At 45.5% G+C, this 15076-nt stretch overlaps 1 protein-coding gene across 1 annotated transcript in view; it reads left to right on the top strand.

Annotated features, from left to right (window-relative positions):
• LOC121543969 (voltage-dependent calcium channel subunit alpha-2/delta-4-like) overlaps positions 1 to 15076 on the top strand; it is a 53330-nt gene that overhangs the window by 22971 nt on the left and 15283 nt on the right.

The raw sequence follows: 15076 nt of genomic DNA, 5'->3' as shown, positions 1-15076 counted from the left end.
CCCTCTATCCCTAACTCCCTCTATCCCTAACTCCCTCTATCCCTAACTCCTCTATCCCTAACTCCTCTACTCCTACTCCTCCCTCTCCTCTATCCCTAACTCCCTCTATCCTTACTCCCTCTATCCTAACTCCCTCTATCCCTACACTCCCTCTATCCCTAACTCCCTCTATCCCTAACTCCCTCTATCCCTACCTCCCTCTATCCCTCCCTCCCTCTATCCCTAACTCCCTCTATCCTCAACTCCCTCTCCTCTAACTCCTCTATCCCTAACTCCCTCTATCCCTCCCTCCTCTCTCCTAACTCCCCTCTATCCCCTCTCTCCTAACTCCCTCTTATCCCTAACTCCCTCTATCCTAACTCCCTCTATCCTCCCTAATCTCCTCTCCTCTATCCTAACTCCCTCTATCTCCTAACTCCTCTATCTATCCACCCTCCCTCCTCTATCCCTAACTCCCTCTATCCCTAACTCCCTCTATCCCTAACATCCTCTATCCCTCCTCTCCTCTATCCCTAACTCCTCTATCCCTAACTCCCTCTATCCCTAACTCCCTCTATCCTAACTCCCTCTATCCCTAACTCCCCATCCCTAACTCCCTCTATCCCTAACTCCTCTATCCCTAACTCCCTCTATCCCTACTCCTCTATCACCAACTCCTATCCCTAACTCTATCCCTAACTCCTCTATCCCTAACTCCCTCTATCCCTAACTCCCCTCTATCCTAACTCCCTCTATCCCTAACTCTCTATCCCTAACTCCTCTATCCCTAACTCCCCTATCCTCTAACTCCTTCTATCTCCTAACTCCCTCTATCCCTCCACTCTCTATCCCTAACCTCTATCCCTAACTCCCTCTATCCCTAACTCCCTCTATCCCTAACTCCCTCTATCCCTCCCTCCCTCTATCCCTAACTCCCTCTATCCCTCCCTCCCTCCATCTATCCTAACCCTCTATCCCTAACTCCCTCTATCCCTAACTCCCTCTATCCCTAACTCCTCTCTATCCCTAACTCCTCTATCCCAACTCCCTCTTATCCCTCCCTCCTCTATCCCTCCTCCCTCTATCCCTAACTCCTCTATCCTACTCCCTCCCTCTATCCCTCTATCTCCTCTCTATCTCCTAACTCATCTCTATCCCTACTCTCCTATCCTCTCCTCTCCTCTATCCCTAACTCCCTCTATCCCTAACTCCCTCTATCCCTAACTCCCTCTATCCCTAACTCCCTCTATCCCTACCTCCCTCTATCCCTACCTCCCTCTATCCCTAACTCCCTCTATCCCTAACTCCCTCTATCCCTCCCTCCCTCTATCCCTAACTCCCTCTATCCCTAACTCCCTCTATCCCTAACTCCCTCTATCCCTCACTCCCTCTATCCCTAACTCCCTCTATCCCTCCTCCCTCTATCCCTAACTCCCTCTATCCCTAACTCCCTCTATCCCCCTCCCTCTATCCTCTCCCTCTATCCCTAACTCTCTATCCCTAACCCTCTATCCCCTAACTCCCTCTATCCCTAACTCCCCTCTTCTCAACTCCCTATCCTCCCTATCCCTCTATCCCTCCACTCCCTCTATCCCTAACTCCTCTACTCCCTAACTCTACCTCTATCCCTAACTCCCCTCTATCCCTAACTCCCTCTATCCCTAACTCTCTATCCCTAACTCCCTCTATCCCTATCTCCCTCTATCCCTAACTCCTCTATCCCTAACTCCTCTATCCCTAACTCCCTCTATCCCTAACTCCTCTCACTCCCTATCCCTACCCTCCTCTATCCCTAACTCCTCTATCCCTAACTCCTCATCCCTAACTCCCTCATCCCTAACCCTCTTCCTCCCCTCTATCCCTAACTCCTCTATCCCTAACTCCCTCTATCCTTCTCACTCCTCTATCCTACACTCCTCTATCCCTCCCTCCCTCTATCCCTAACTCCCTCTATCCCTAACTCCCTACTATCTCCCATCCCTCTATCCCTAACTCCCTCTGTCCCTAACTCCCTCTATCCCTAACTCCTCCTCTATCCCTATCTCCTCTATCCTAACTCCCTCTATCCTAACTCCCCTCTATCCCTAACTCCCTCTATCCCCTAACTCCCTCTATCCCTTACTCCTCCTATCCTCTTCCTATTCCCTCTATCCCTAACTCCCCTCTATCCCTAACTCCCTCTATCCCTCCCTCCCTCTATCCCTAACTCCCTCTATCCCTAACTCCCTCTATCCCTAACTCCCTCTATCCCTAACTCCCTCTATCCCTAACTCCCTCTATCCCTCCCTCCCTCTATCCCTAACTCCCTCTATCCCTAACTCCCTCTATCCCTAACTCCCTCTATCCCTAACTCCTCTATCCTAACTCCCTCTATCCCCTCCTCCTCTACCTCCTCCTCCCTCTATCCCTAACTCCCTCTATCCCTAACTCCCTCTATCCCTAACTCCCTCTATCCCTAACTCCCTCTATCCCTCCCTCCCTCTATCCCTAACTCCCTCTATCCCTAACTCCCTCTATCCCTCCCTCCCTCTATCCCTAACTCCCTCTATCCCTAACTCCCTCTATCCCTCCCTCCCTCTATCCCTAACTCCCTCTATCCCTCCCTCCCTCTATCCCTAACTCCCTCTATCCCTAACTCCCTCTATCCCTAACTCCCTCTATCCCCCTCTCCTCCTATCCCTACCTCCCTCTATCCCTAACTCCTCTATCTCTATCCCTAACTCCTCTATCCCTAACTCCCTCTATCCCTCCCTCCCTCTATCCCTCCCTCCCTCTATCCCTAACTCCCTCTATCCCTAACTCCTCCCTCTATCCCTCTCCCTCCCTCTATCCCTAACTCCTCTATCCTCACTCCCTCTATCCCTAACTCCCTCTATCCCTCCTCCCTCTATCCCTAACTCCCTCTATCCCCTCCCTCCTCTATCCCTAACTCCCTCTATCCCTAACTCCCTCTATCCCTCCCTCCCTCTATCCCTAACTCCTCTATCCCTAACTCCTCTATCCCTAACTCCTATCCCTATCTCCTCTATCCCTAACTCCCTCTATCCCTAACTCCCTCTATCCCTCCTCCCTCTATCCCTCCACTCCCTCTATCCCTAACTCCCTCTATCCCTAACTCCCTATCCTAACTCCCTCTATCCCTACTCCTCTCTATCCCCTAACTCCCTCTATCCCTAACTCTCATCTATCCCTCTATCCCTAACTCCTCTATCCCTCCCTCTATCCAACTCCTATCCCTCCCTCCTCTATCCTTATCCCTCTATCCCTAACTCCCTCTATCCCTAACTCCTCTATCCCTACCCTCCTCTATCCTAACTCCCTCTATCCCTCCCTCCCTCTATCCCTAACTCCCTCTATCCCTCCCTCCCTCTATCCCTAACTCCCTCTATCCCTAACTCCCTCTATCCCTAACTCCCTCTATCCCTAACTCCCTCTATCCCTAACTCCCTCTATCCTCCCTCCCTCTATCCCTAACTCCTCTATCCCTCCTCCTCTATCCCTAAACTCCTGTCCCTAACTCCCTCTATCTCTAACTCCCTCTATCCCTAACTCCCTCTATCCCTAACTCCCTCTATCCCTAACTCCTCTATCCCTAACTCCCTCTCTCCTCCCCTCCCTCTATCCCTCACTCCTCTATCCCTAACTCCCTCTATCCCTAACTCCTCTATCCCTAACTCCTCTATCCCTAACTTCCCTCTATCCCTAACTCCCTCTATCCTAACTCCCCTCTTCCTAACTCCTCTATCCCCTAACTCCCTCTATCCCTACCACTCCCCTATCCCTAACTCCTTCTATTCCCCCCTCTATCCCTAACTCCTCTATCCCTATCCCTCTATCCTAACTCCCTCTATCCTCTTCTCTGTCCTAACTCCCCTCTATCCCTAATCTATCCCCTCCCTCTATCCCTCCTCCCTCTATCCCTACCTCCCTATCCCTAACTCCCTCTATCCACCCCTATCTCCCTCTATCCTAACTCCTCCTCTATCCCTAACTCCTCTCTCTCTCCCTCCTCTATCCCTACTCCCCTCTATCCCTAACTCCCTCTATCCCTAACTCCTCTATCCCTCCCTCCCCTCTATCCCTAACTCCCTCTATCCCTAACTCCTCTATCCCTAACTCCTCTATCCCTAACTCCTCTATCCTACTCCTCTATCCCTAACTCCCTCTATCCCTAACTCCCTCTATCCTAACTCCCTCTATCCCTACCTCCTATCCCTAACTCCCTCTATCCCTAACTCCTCTATCCCTCCCTCCCTCTATCCCCTCCCTCCCTCTATCCCTAACTCCTCTATCCCTAACTCCCTCTATCCCTCCCCTCTATCCCTAACTCCCTCTATCCCTAACTCCTTCTGTCCCTAACTCCCTCTATCCCTCCCTCCTCTACCCTACTCCCTCTTCCCTCCCTCCCTCTATCCCTAACTCCCTCTATCCTCTCCCTATCCTAACTCCCTCTATCCTACTCCCTCTATCCCTAACTCCCTCTATCCCTCCCTCCTCTATCCCTAACTCCCTCTATCCCTAACTCCCTCTATCCCTCCCTCCTCTATCCCTAACTCCCTCTATCCCTCCTCCCTCTATCCCTAACTCCCTCTATCCCTAACTCCCTCTATCCCTAACTCCCTCTATCCCTCTCCCTCTATCCCTAACTCCCTCTATCCCTAACTCCCTCTATCCCTTCCCTCCCTCTATCCCTAACTCCCTCTATCCCTAACTCCCTCTATCCTCCCTCCTCTATCCCTCACTCCCTCTATCCCTAACTCCTCTATCCCTAACTCCCCTCTATCCCAACTCCTCTATCCCTAACTCCCTCTATCCCTCCCTCTCCTATCCTCTCCTCTATCCCTAACTCCTCAATCCCTAACTCCTCTATCCCTCCCTCCTCTATCCTAACTCCCTCTATCCCTAACTCCCTCTATCCCCCCCTCCCTCTATCCCTAACTCCCTCTATCCCTAACTCCCTCTATCCCTAACTCCCTCTATCCCTAACTCCCTCTATCCCTCCCTCTATCCCTAACTCCCTCTATCCCTAACTCCCTCTATCCCTAACTCCCTCTATCCCTCCCTCCCTCTATCCACTAACTCCTCTATCCTAACTCCCTCTATCCCTAACTCCCTACTATCCCTCCCTCCCTCTATCCTAACTCCCTCTATCCCTAACTCCCTCTATCCCATAACTCCTCTATCCCTAACTCCTCTATCCTCCCTCTATCCCTAACTCCCTCTATCCTAACTCCTCAATCCTAATCCCCTATCCTCCCTCCTCTATCCCTCTCCTATCTCTCCTCTATCCTAACTCCCTCTATCCTCCCCTCTATCCCTAACTCCCTCCTATCCCTCCCTCCTCTATCCCTAACTCCCTCTATCCCTAACTCCCTCTATCCACTCCACTCCTCTATCCCTAACTCCTCTATCCCTAACTCCCTCTATCCCTAACTCCTCTATCCTTCCTCCTCTATCCCTAACTCCTCTATCCCTCCTCCCTCTATCCCTAACTCCATCCTCTACTCCCTCTATCTCACTCCCTCCTATCCCTCCCTCTCTATTAACTCCTCTATCCCTAACTCCCTCTATCCCTAACTCCCTCTATCCCTCCCTCCCTCTATCCCTAACTCCCTCTATCCCTAACTCCCTCTATCCCTAACTCCCTCTATCCCTAACTCCCTCTATCCCTCCCTCCCTCTATCCCTAACTCCCTCTATCCCTAACTCCCTCTATCCCTAACTCCCTCTATCCCTCCCTCCCTCTATCCCTCCTCCCTCTATCCCTAACTCCCTCTATCCCTACTCCCTCTATCCCTCCTCCCTCTATCCCTAACCCTCATTCTAACTCCTCTATCCTAACTCCTCTATCCCCATCCCCTATCCCTCCTCCCTCTATCCCTAACTCTCTATCCTCTCTAATCCCTCTATCCCTCTTCCTATCCTAACTCCTCTATCCTAACTTCTCACTCTTAATTCCTTATCTCTAACTCCTCTATCCTAACTCCCTCTTCCCCTCCTTTCCTTATTCTAATTCCCTTATCCCTCCCTCCTCTATCCCTAACTCCTCTATCTCTCCCTCCCTCTAACTCCTATCCCTCTATCCCTCACTCCTCTACTCCTTACCTCTATCCCTAACTCCTCTATCCCTCCCTCCTTATCCCTCCCTCCTCTATCCCTAACTCCCTCTATCCCTAACTCCCTCTATCCCTAACTCCCTCTATCCCTAACTCCCTCTATCTCTAACTCCCTCTTTCCCTAACTCCCTCTATCCCTCTCTCCTCTCCTTCAGTATTGTTTCATTCTTCTTATCTTCTTATGACATAACCTCTGCCCAATCCATCCTTCCTTCTCTCTCTCCCTCCTTTCCCCCATATGGTCTCAACTCTCCCCTCCACCCCTCCTTTTCTTATATTTATTGTCTTTCCCCTCCTCTCCCCCAGTCCATTTCTTCTTTCTTTCTTTCTTTCTTTTCTTTCTCTCCTCCCTCCTCCCTCCCTCCCTCCCTCCCTCCCTTCCTCCCTCCCTCCCTCCCCCTTCCCTCTAACCCTTTCTCTTCTTTTCCCTCCCTCTCCCTCCCGCTTGTCTGTCTGTCTGTCATCACACCTGCTGTGGAGTTAAGTTTACTGTTTGTTGTGGCCTACTTTCTCCTCCTCTCCTCCTCTCCTCTCCTCTCCTCCTCCTCCTCCTCTCCTCTCCTCTTTCTCCTCATCTCCTCATCTCCTCCCCTCTTCTTCCTCCCCTCTTCCTCTCCTCCTCCTCCTCTCCTCCTTCTCTCCTCTTCTTCCTCATCTCTTCATCTCCTCCCCTCTTCCTCTTCTCCTCCCCTCTTCCTCCTCTCCTCCCCTCTTCCTCCTCTCCTCCTCTCCTCTTCTTCCTCCTCTCCTCCTCTCCTCTTGTTCCTCCTCTCCTCCTCCTCTCCTCTCCTCTTCTTCCTCCTCTCCTCATCTCCTCCCCCCTCTTCCTCCTCCCTCTTCCTCTCCTCCTCATCTCCTCCCTCTTTCCTTTCTCCTCCCCTCTTCTTCTTCTCCTCCCCACCTCCTCCTCTCCTCCCCCCTCTTCCTCCTCCTCTCTCCTCCTCTCCTTCTTCTTCCTCCTCTCCTCTTCTTCCTCCTCTCCTCCTCTCCTCCCTCTTCCTCCTCTCCTCTCTCCTCTCCTCTTTTCCTCCTCTCCTCATCTCCTCCCTCTCTTCCTCTCCTCCTCCTCTCCTCTCTCCGCTTCTTCCTCTCTCTCTCTCATCTCCTCCTCTCTTCCTCTTCTCCTCCCCCCTCTTCCTCTTCTCCTCTTCCTCCTCCCTCCCTCTTCCTCTTCTCCTCCTCCTCTCTCCTCTTCTTCCTCCTCTCCTCATCTCCCTCCCCTCTTCCTCTTCTCCTCTCTCCTCCCTCTTCCTCCTCTCCTTCTCCTCTCCTCTCATCTCCTTCCCCTCCTCACCTCATCTCCTCCTCTTCCTCCTCTCCCCCTCCTCTCCTCTCCTCCTCTCCCTCCCTTCCTCCTCCTCATCCTCCTCTCTCTCCTCCTCTTCCTCCTCTCTTCCCCTCTTCCTCCTCTCCTTCCCCTCTCCCCCTCTACCTCCTCTCCCCTCCTCCTCCTCTCCTCCTCTCCTCCTCTCCTCCTCTTCCTCCTCTCCTCTCCTCCCCTCTTCCTCCTCTTCTTCCTATCCTCCTCTACATGCATCACAGAGCAGAGCAGGTGGGGTCATCCCTTACCGACAGCTTTACTCTCACATGACTCCCCAGGAGAGGATGTGATTGGCCGGGCAGACAGGGAAGCAGCCGGTAGCAGACAGGCCGTACAGATGTTAGACATAAATGCAGAAACACTGATAAACACAACGAACAGAACTGGGAGAGGGGGATGAACATAAACAGATGGTTAGGAATATTTATATCTTTCTCTATCTCCCTAACTGTTTTTTTTTTTTTTTTTTTTTTTGGGGGATGGATCAGCTTAATATTGCAGATAGATTGCATCTTCTATCAATGTAATTGTCTGCATCACTTCAATCCCCCATGTTTTTATTTATTTTTTATATATATATTCCCCTTTATTACTTTTCAACCCCACCATCCTTTCCCTACTTGGAGTAAATTAGTGAACAACAATGCCCCAGGCCTCTACTTCCGGTCTATACTTACTATCTACACCTTATGGACAGAGTTAATTTTACAATAATTCCTATATCTATATATATATATATATATATATATATATATATATATATATATATATATATATATATATATATATATATATTTATTTATTTTTTTGCTCCTGAACTTCTTCTACTCTCAACCTCTCCGATCATTTTCACGATGTCCATCCGGTTTGCTTCTAAATGCCATATCTTTCTAACTGTGCTCTTTCCCAAAAGCTCCCAACATATAACCTATATACTTATTATGGACACAGTATGCTTACATTATTAGCTATCTTTGTTATTATTTGTTGTTATTTGTTATTAGTCCCATCCTTCAACTCTATTCAATACCTCCCATCTATCTCTTAACACCATCCATATAGGATTTCTATTTGCCATATATATTTCAACCGTACTGTGATGTTTTACAAAAGTTCTGAACCTTTCTATTCTCATTGCTTCTACAGATTGTGAATTAAAAATAAACATTTTTGCTAAAAGTATTATTATATTATTGATTGATTGACTATGACTTTTCAGATCACCCAGTAATGCTATCTGCAAGGTTAGTTCCAGGTAAATATTGCAATCCTTTAGCCATTCCTGGACCTGTGTCCAAAAACAAGCTACAAATGGACAGAACCAAAACAAATGACCTAATGATTCTATCTCTTCACAGCAAAATCTGCAGAGCTGGGAAGATTGTATACCCCATATAAATAACATTCTATTGGTAGCAAGAATTTTATATAATAATTTAAATTGAAAGATTCTAATTTTTGAATCCGGTGTCGTTTTGCGTGTCAGTTCATAAACACTATGCCATGGGATCGGTACGTCAAAGATCTCTTCCCAACTATTTTGCAATCTATATGGGACGGCTGTCAATCCTTTGGTCCTTAAGTGAAACTGATATACTTTTTTATTTATCACAGTTTTCCTTAACCAATTATGTTCTTTAATGCAAGGCCGACAGACAAGTTCCTTACTTTCTCCCCCTTCAACTTTCCTCTTCCACTTTTGCGTGTAAGGCTGCAATTATTTGGTTGTAATTTTGGGTAGAGCAGACATTTCCATATGTTTTTGTTAGCTGCATGTGCGACATAACTCCACCAGTCCTACCGATGATATCATTTACGAAGATTATACCTTTTTTAAACATTCTGTCAAAAAATAAAGGTTTTTTGTCAATTAGTATATTTGAATTTAACCACAATATTTGTTGCATTATTTGTTCTGTCGTTTCTGGAGGATTAAATTGAAATTGCAACCAACTTTCTATGGCTTGTTTTAGAAATAGTGACATTTGGGAGATTATTTCCTTTTCAAATAACTGAAAGTGAGAGGTTGTAATCTGAATAAAGGGAAAAAGGCCTTTCTTGAACAGTGGGTGAGACAATCTTACTAATTTGCTTGAGAACCAGTTCGGATTTAAGTATAACTTTTGGATGACTGAAGATTTTAGTGATAGGTCTAATGCTTTAATATTTAATAATTTCTGTCCTCCGAATTCATATTCATTATATAAATATGCTCTTTTAATTTTTGTCTGGCTTGCCGGTTCAAATAAAATTGAATATTTTTTTTCTCATATAATTTAAAAAACTGTTTGCTAGGCGTAGGCAAGACCATAAGCAAATAGGTAAACTGGGATAATACTAAAGAGTTAATCAGGGTGATTTTTCCACAAATTGACAGGTATTTTCCTTTCCATGGTAGTATGATCTTATCTATTTTTGCTAACTTTCTATTCAAATTTATTGAAGTGAGATCATTTATTTCCTTTGGGATATGTATTCCGAGTATATCTACATCACCATCAGACCATTTTATTGGTAAACTACATGGTAATGTAAAAATTGTATTTTTTAGTGATCCAATACGTAATATAGTACATTTCCCTAACTGTTTCTCTCTCTCTATCTCCCTAACTGTTTCTCTCTCTCTATCTCCCTAACTGTTTCTCTCTCTCTATCTCCCTAACTGTTTCTCTCTCTCTATCTCCCTAACTGTTTCTCTCTCTCTATCTCCCTAACTGTTTCTCTATCTCTTCTCCTAACTGTTTCTCTCTCTCTATCTCCCTAACTGTTTCTCTCTCTCTATCTCCCTAACTGTTTCTCTCTCTCTATCTCCCTAACTGTTTCTCTCTCTCTATCTCCCTAACTGTTTCTCTCTCTCCATCTCCCTAACTGTTTCTCTCTCTCTATCTCCCTAACTGTTTCTCTCTCTCTATCTCCCTAACTGTTTCTCTCTCTCCATCTCCCTAACTGTTTCTCTCTCTCCATCTCAGTGACTCATCAAACCATAATAAGCATCAGTTCATTATCAGTGTACAACCCAGTATATATCACTGCTTTATTCTGTTTTGTTACTTTGAAATAGGTTGCTTCCCTGGTTAAAGGTGTTAGTCCATTTGGGGTGATAATCGCTTCCTCTTCTACCTCACAGTCACAGTATCCTGTCTCTCTGAAACAGTAGTTCAGCCAGGTCACCCGTGATACAAGTCAGTATTCGACGTCCATCCATGTCTGAGGACATCGGTAGATGACGTGGAAACCGGCTACTAGGGGCAACAGTGAGCGATGTTACCTTCAAGTAGGTTTCAGTTTTGTGAGGGTGTTGTGAACGGGGTTGCTGGATGGGTATAAGCATCTGCCTCTGATTCCGAAGGTTGCAAGTTCAAATCCAGCGATAGAAAGTTGTTTTTGATATTTCTGTTTTAAGCCTATCCCAAACCTTCACCCTTAGCCTTAACCAATCAGAGTTAATGTCTAACCTAAAAAAATCAGAGTTAATGCCTGAACTTAACCTTAACCTTAACCAATCAGAGTTAATGCCTGAACTTAACCTTAACCTTAACCAATCAGAGTTAATGCCTGAACTTAACCTTAACCTTAACCAATCAGAGTTAATGTCTAACCTTAACCAATCAGAGTTAATGCCTGAATTTAACCTTAACCTTAACCAATCAGAGTTAATGCCTGAACTTAACCTTAACCTTAACCAATCAGAGTTAATGTCTAACCTTAACCAATCCGAGTTAATGCCTGAACTTAACCTTAACCTTAACCATTCGGAGTTAATGCCTCAACTTAAATTTAACATTTCCGCTTTAGTCATTTAGCAGACGCTCTGGCTTACAGTTAGTGCATTCATCTTAAGATAGCTAGGTGGGACAACCACAGTGGTATAAAGTACTTAAGTAAAAATACTTACACTTTTTGGGGGCTATCTGTACTTTTATTTTAATTTTATTTAACTAGGCATGTCAGTTAAGAACAAATTCTTATTTACAATGACGGCCTACACCGGCCAAACCCGGACGACGCTGGGCCAATTGTGCGCCACCCCTATGGGACTCAATCACAGCCGGTTATGATACAGCCTGGAATCGAACCAGGGGGTCTGTAGTGACATAAGTTTACTTTACTATTTATATTTTTGACAACTTTTACTTTTACTTCACTACATTCCTAAAGAAAATTATGTACTTTTTACTCTATACATTTTCCCTGACACCCAAAAGTACTCGTTACATTTTGAATGCTAAGCAGGACAGGAAAATTGTCTAATTCACGCACTTATCAAGATAACATCCCTGGTCATCCCTACTGCCTCTGATCTGGCGGACTCACAAAACAGTGTACCCCTGGCTGTGTGCCCCTTGGCAATTCGTATATAAAAATATATATAACAAGAAAATGGTGCCGTCTGGTTTGCTTAATATAAGGACTTTGAAATAATTTATACTTTTACTTTTGATACTTAAGTATAGTTTAGCAAATACATTTACTTTTGATACTTAAGTATATTTAAACCCAAATACTTTTAGACTTTTACTCAAGTAGTATTTAACTGGGTGACTTTCACTTTTACTTGAGTCATTTTCTATTAAGTTATCTTTACTTTTACTCAAGTATGACAATTGGGTACTTTTTCTATCACTGGACAACCACATGTAAGTACACTTTTCCTAAAAAAATTAGCTATCAACACAGTCAGAGCTCTATTGATACACCTCTCCATAGATCAGTCACAGTGTTTAGTCTGGGGTTATTAACACACCCCTCTCCATAGATCAGTCACAGTGTTTAGTCTCTATTGACACCCCTCTCCATAGATCAGTCACAGTGTTTAGTCTCTATTGACACCCCTCTCCATAGATCAGTCACAGTGTTTAGTCTCTATTGACACACCTCTCCATAGATCAGTCACAGTGTTTAGTCTCTATTGACACACCTCTCCATAGATCAGTCACAGTGTTTAGTCTCTATTGACACACCTCTCCATAGATCAGTCACAGTGTTTAGTCTCTATTGACACACCTCTCCATAGATCAGTCACAGTGTTTAGTCTGGGGTTATTAACACACCCCTCTCCATAGATCAGTCACAGTGTTTAGTCTCTATTGACACACCTCTCCATAGATCAGTCACAGTGTTTAGTCTCTATTGACACACCTCTCCATAGATCAGTCACAGTGTTTAGTCTCTATTGACACACCTCTCCATAGATCAGTCACAGTGTTTAGTCTGGGGTTATTAACACACCCCTCTCCATAGATCAGTCACAGTGTTTAGTCTCTATTGACACACCTCTCCATAGATCAGTCACAGTGTTTAGTCTCTATTGACACACCTCTCCATAGATCAGTCACAGTGTTTAGTCTGGGGTTATTAACACACCCCTCTCCATAGATCAGTCACAGTGTTTAGTCCCTATTGACACACCTCTCCATAGATCAGTCACAGTGTTTAGTCCCTATTGACACACCTCTCCATAGATCAGTCACAGTGTTTAGTCTGGGGTTATTAACACACCCCTCTCCATAGATCAGTCACAGTGTTTAGTCTCTATTGACACACCTCTCCATAGATCAGTCACAGTGTTTAGTCTCTATTGACACACCTCTCCATAGATCAGTCACAGTGTTTAGTCTCTATTGACACACCTCTCCATAGATCAGTCACAGTGTTTAGTCTCTATTGACACACCTCTCCATAGATCAGTCACAGTGTTTAGTCTCTATTGACACACCTCTCCATAGATCAGTCACAGTGTTTAGTCTGGGGTTATTAACACACCCCTCTCCATAGATCAGTCACAGTGTTTAGTCTCTATTGACACACCTCTCCATAGATCAGTCACAGTGTTTAGTCTCTATTGACACACCTCTCCATAGATCAGTCACAGTGTTTAGTCTGGGGTTATTAACACACCCCTCTCTCCATAGATCAGTCACAGTGTTTAGTCCCTATTGACACACCTCTCCATAGATCAGTCACAGTGTTTAGTCCCTATTGACACACCTCTCCATAGATCAGTCACAGTGTTTAGTCTGGGGTTATTAACACACCCCTCTCCATAGATCAGTCACAGTGTTTAGTCTCTATTGACACACCTCTCCATAGATCAGTCACAGTGTTTAGTCTCTATTGACACACCTCTCCATAGATCAGTCACAGTGTTTAGTCTGGGGTTATTAACACACCCCTCTCCATAGATCAGTCACAGTGTTTAGTCTCTATTGACACCCCTCTCCATAGATCAGTCACAGTGTTTAGTCTCTATTGACACCCCTCTCCATAGATCAGTCACAGTGTTTAGTCTCTATTGACACACCTCTCCATAGATCAGTCACAGTGTTTAGTCTCTATTGACACCCCTCTCCATAGATCAGTCACAGTGTTTAGTCTCTATTGACACACCTCTCCATAGATCAGTCACAGTGTTTAGTCTGGGGTTATTAACACACCCTCTCCATAGATCAGTCACAGTGTTTAGTCTCTATTGACACCCCTCTCCATAGATCAGTCACAGTGTTTAGTCTCTATTGACACCCCTCTCCATAGATCAGTCACAGTGTTTAGTCTCTATTGACACACCTCTCCATAGATCAGTCACAGTGTTTAGTCTCTATTGACACACCTCTCCATAGATCAGTCACAGTGTTTAGTCTCTATTGACACACCTCTCCATAGATCAGTCACAGTGTTTAGTCTCTATTGACACACCTCTCCATAGATCAGTCACAGTGTTTAGTCTGGGGTTATTAACACACCCCTCTCCATAGATCAGTCACAGTGTTTAGTCTCTATTGACACACCTCTCCATAGATCAGTCACAGTGTTTAGTCTGGGGTTATTAACACACCCCTCTCCATAGATCAGTCACAGTGTTTAGTCTCTATTGACACCCCTCTCCATAGATCAGTCACAGTGTTTAGTCTCTATTGACACACCTCTCCATAAATATACAGCCCCTTTCAAAGCTGCAAGGTAGACCCAATTCTATATTCATCAAACAATAACTACATTTAATGGTATATCGCTCTCTAACTCTCTCTCCCTCTCTGTCAAACTATACTGAACAAAATATAAACGCAAAATGTAAGTGTTCGTCCCATGTTTCATGAGCTGAAATAAAAGATCCCAGAAATGTTCCATACGCACAAAAAGCTAATTTCTCTCAAATTTTTAGCACAAATTTGTTTACATCCCTCTTAGTGAGCATTTCTCCTTCACGAAGATAATCCATCCACCTGACAGGTGTGGCATATCAAGAAGCTGAATAAACAGCATGATCATTACACAGGTGCACCTTGTAATGGGGACAATAAAAGGCCACTCTAAAATGTGCAGTTTTGTCACACAACACAATGATACAGATGTTTTCAAGTTTTGAGGGAGCGCCAATTGGCATGCTGACTGCAGGAATGTCCACCAGAGCTGTTGACAGAGAATTTAATTTTAATTTCTCTACCATAAGCCTCCTTCAACGTCTTTTTAGAGAATTTGGCAGTACGTCCAACCGCATACCACTTGTAACCACACCAGCCCAGGACCTCCACATCCGGCTTCTTCACCTGCAGGATCGTCTGAGACCAGCCACCCCGACAGCTGATGAATCAGAGGATTATTTTGGGGAAAAACTGATTCTGATTGGCTGGGCCTGGCTTCCCAGTGAGTGGGCCTGGCTCCCA

The sequence above is a fragment of the Coregonus clupeaformis genome, chromosome 28, assembly GCF_020615455.1.
Source record: "Coregonus clupeaformis isolate EN_2021a chromosome 28, ASM2061545v1, whole genome shotgun sequence".
In the NCBI taxonomy this organism is placed as follows: Eukaryota; Metazoa; Chordata; class Actinopteri; order Salmoniformes; family Salmonidae; genus Coregonus; species Coregonus clupeaformis.
The sequence above is the reverse complement of the archived record's forward strand: the minus strand, read 5'-3'. Positions and strand labels throughout refer to the sequence as shown.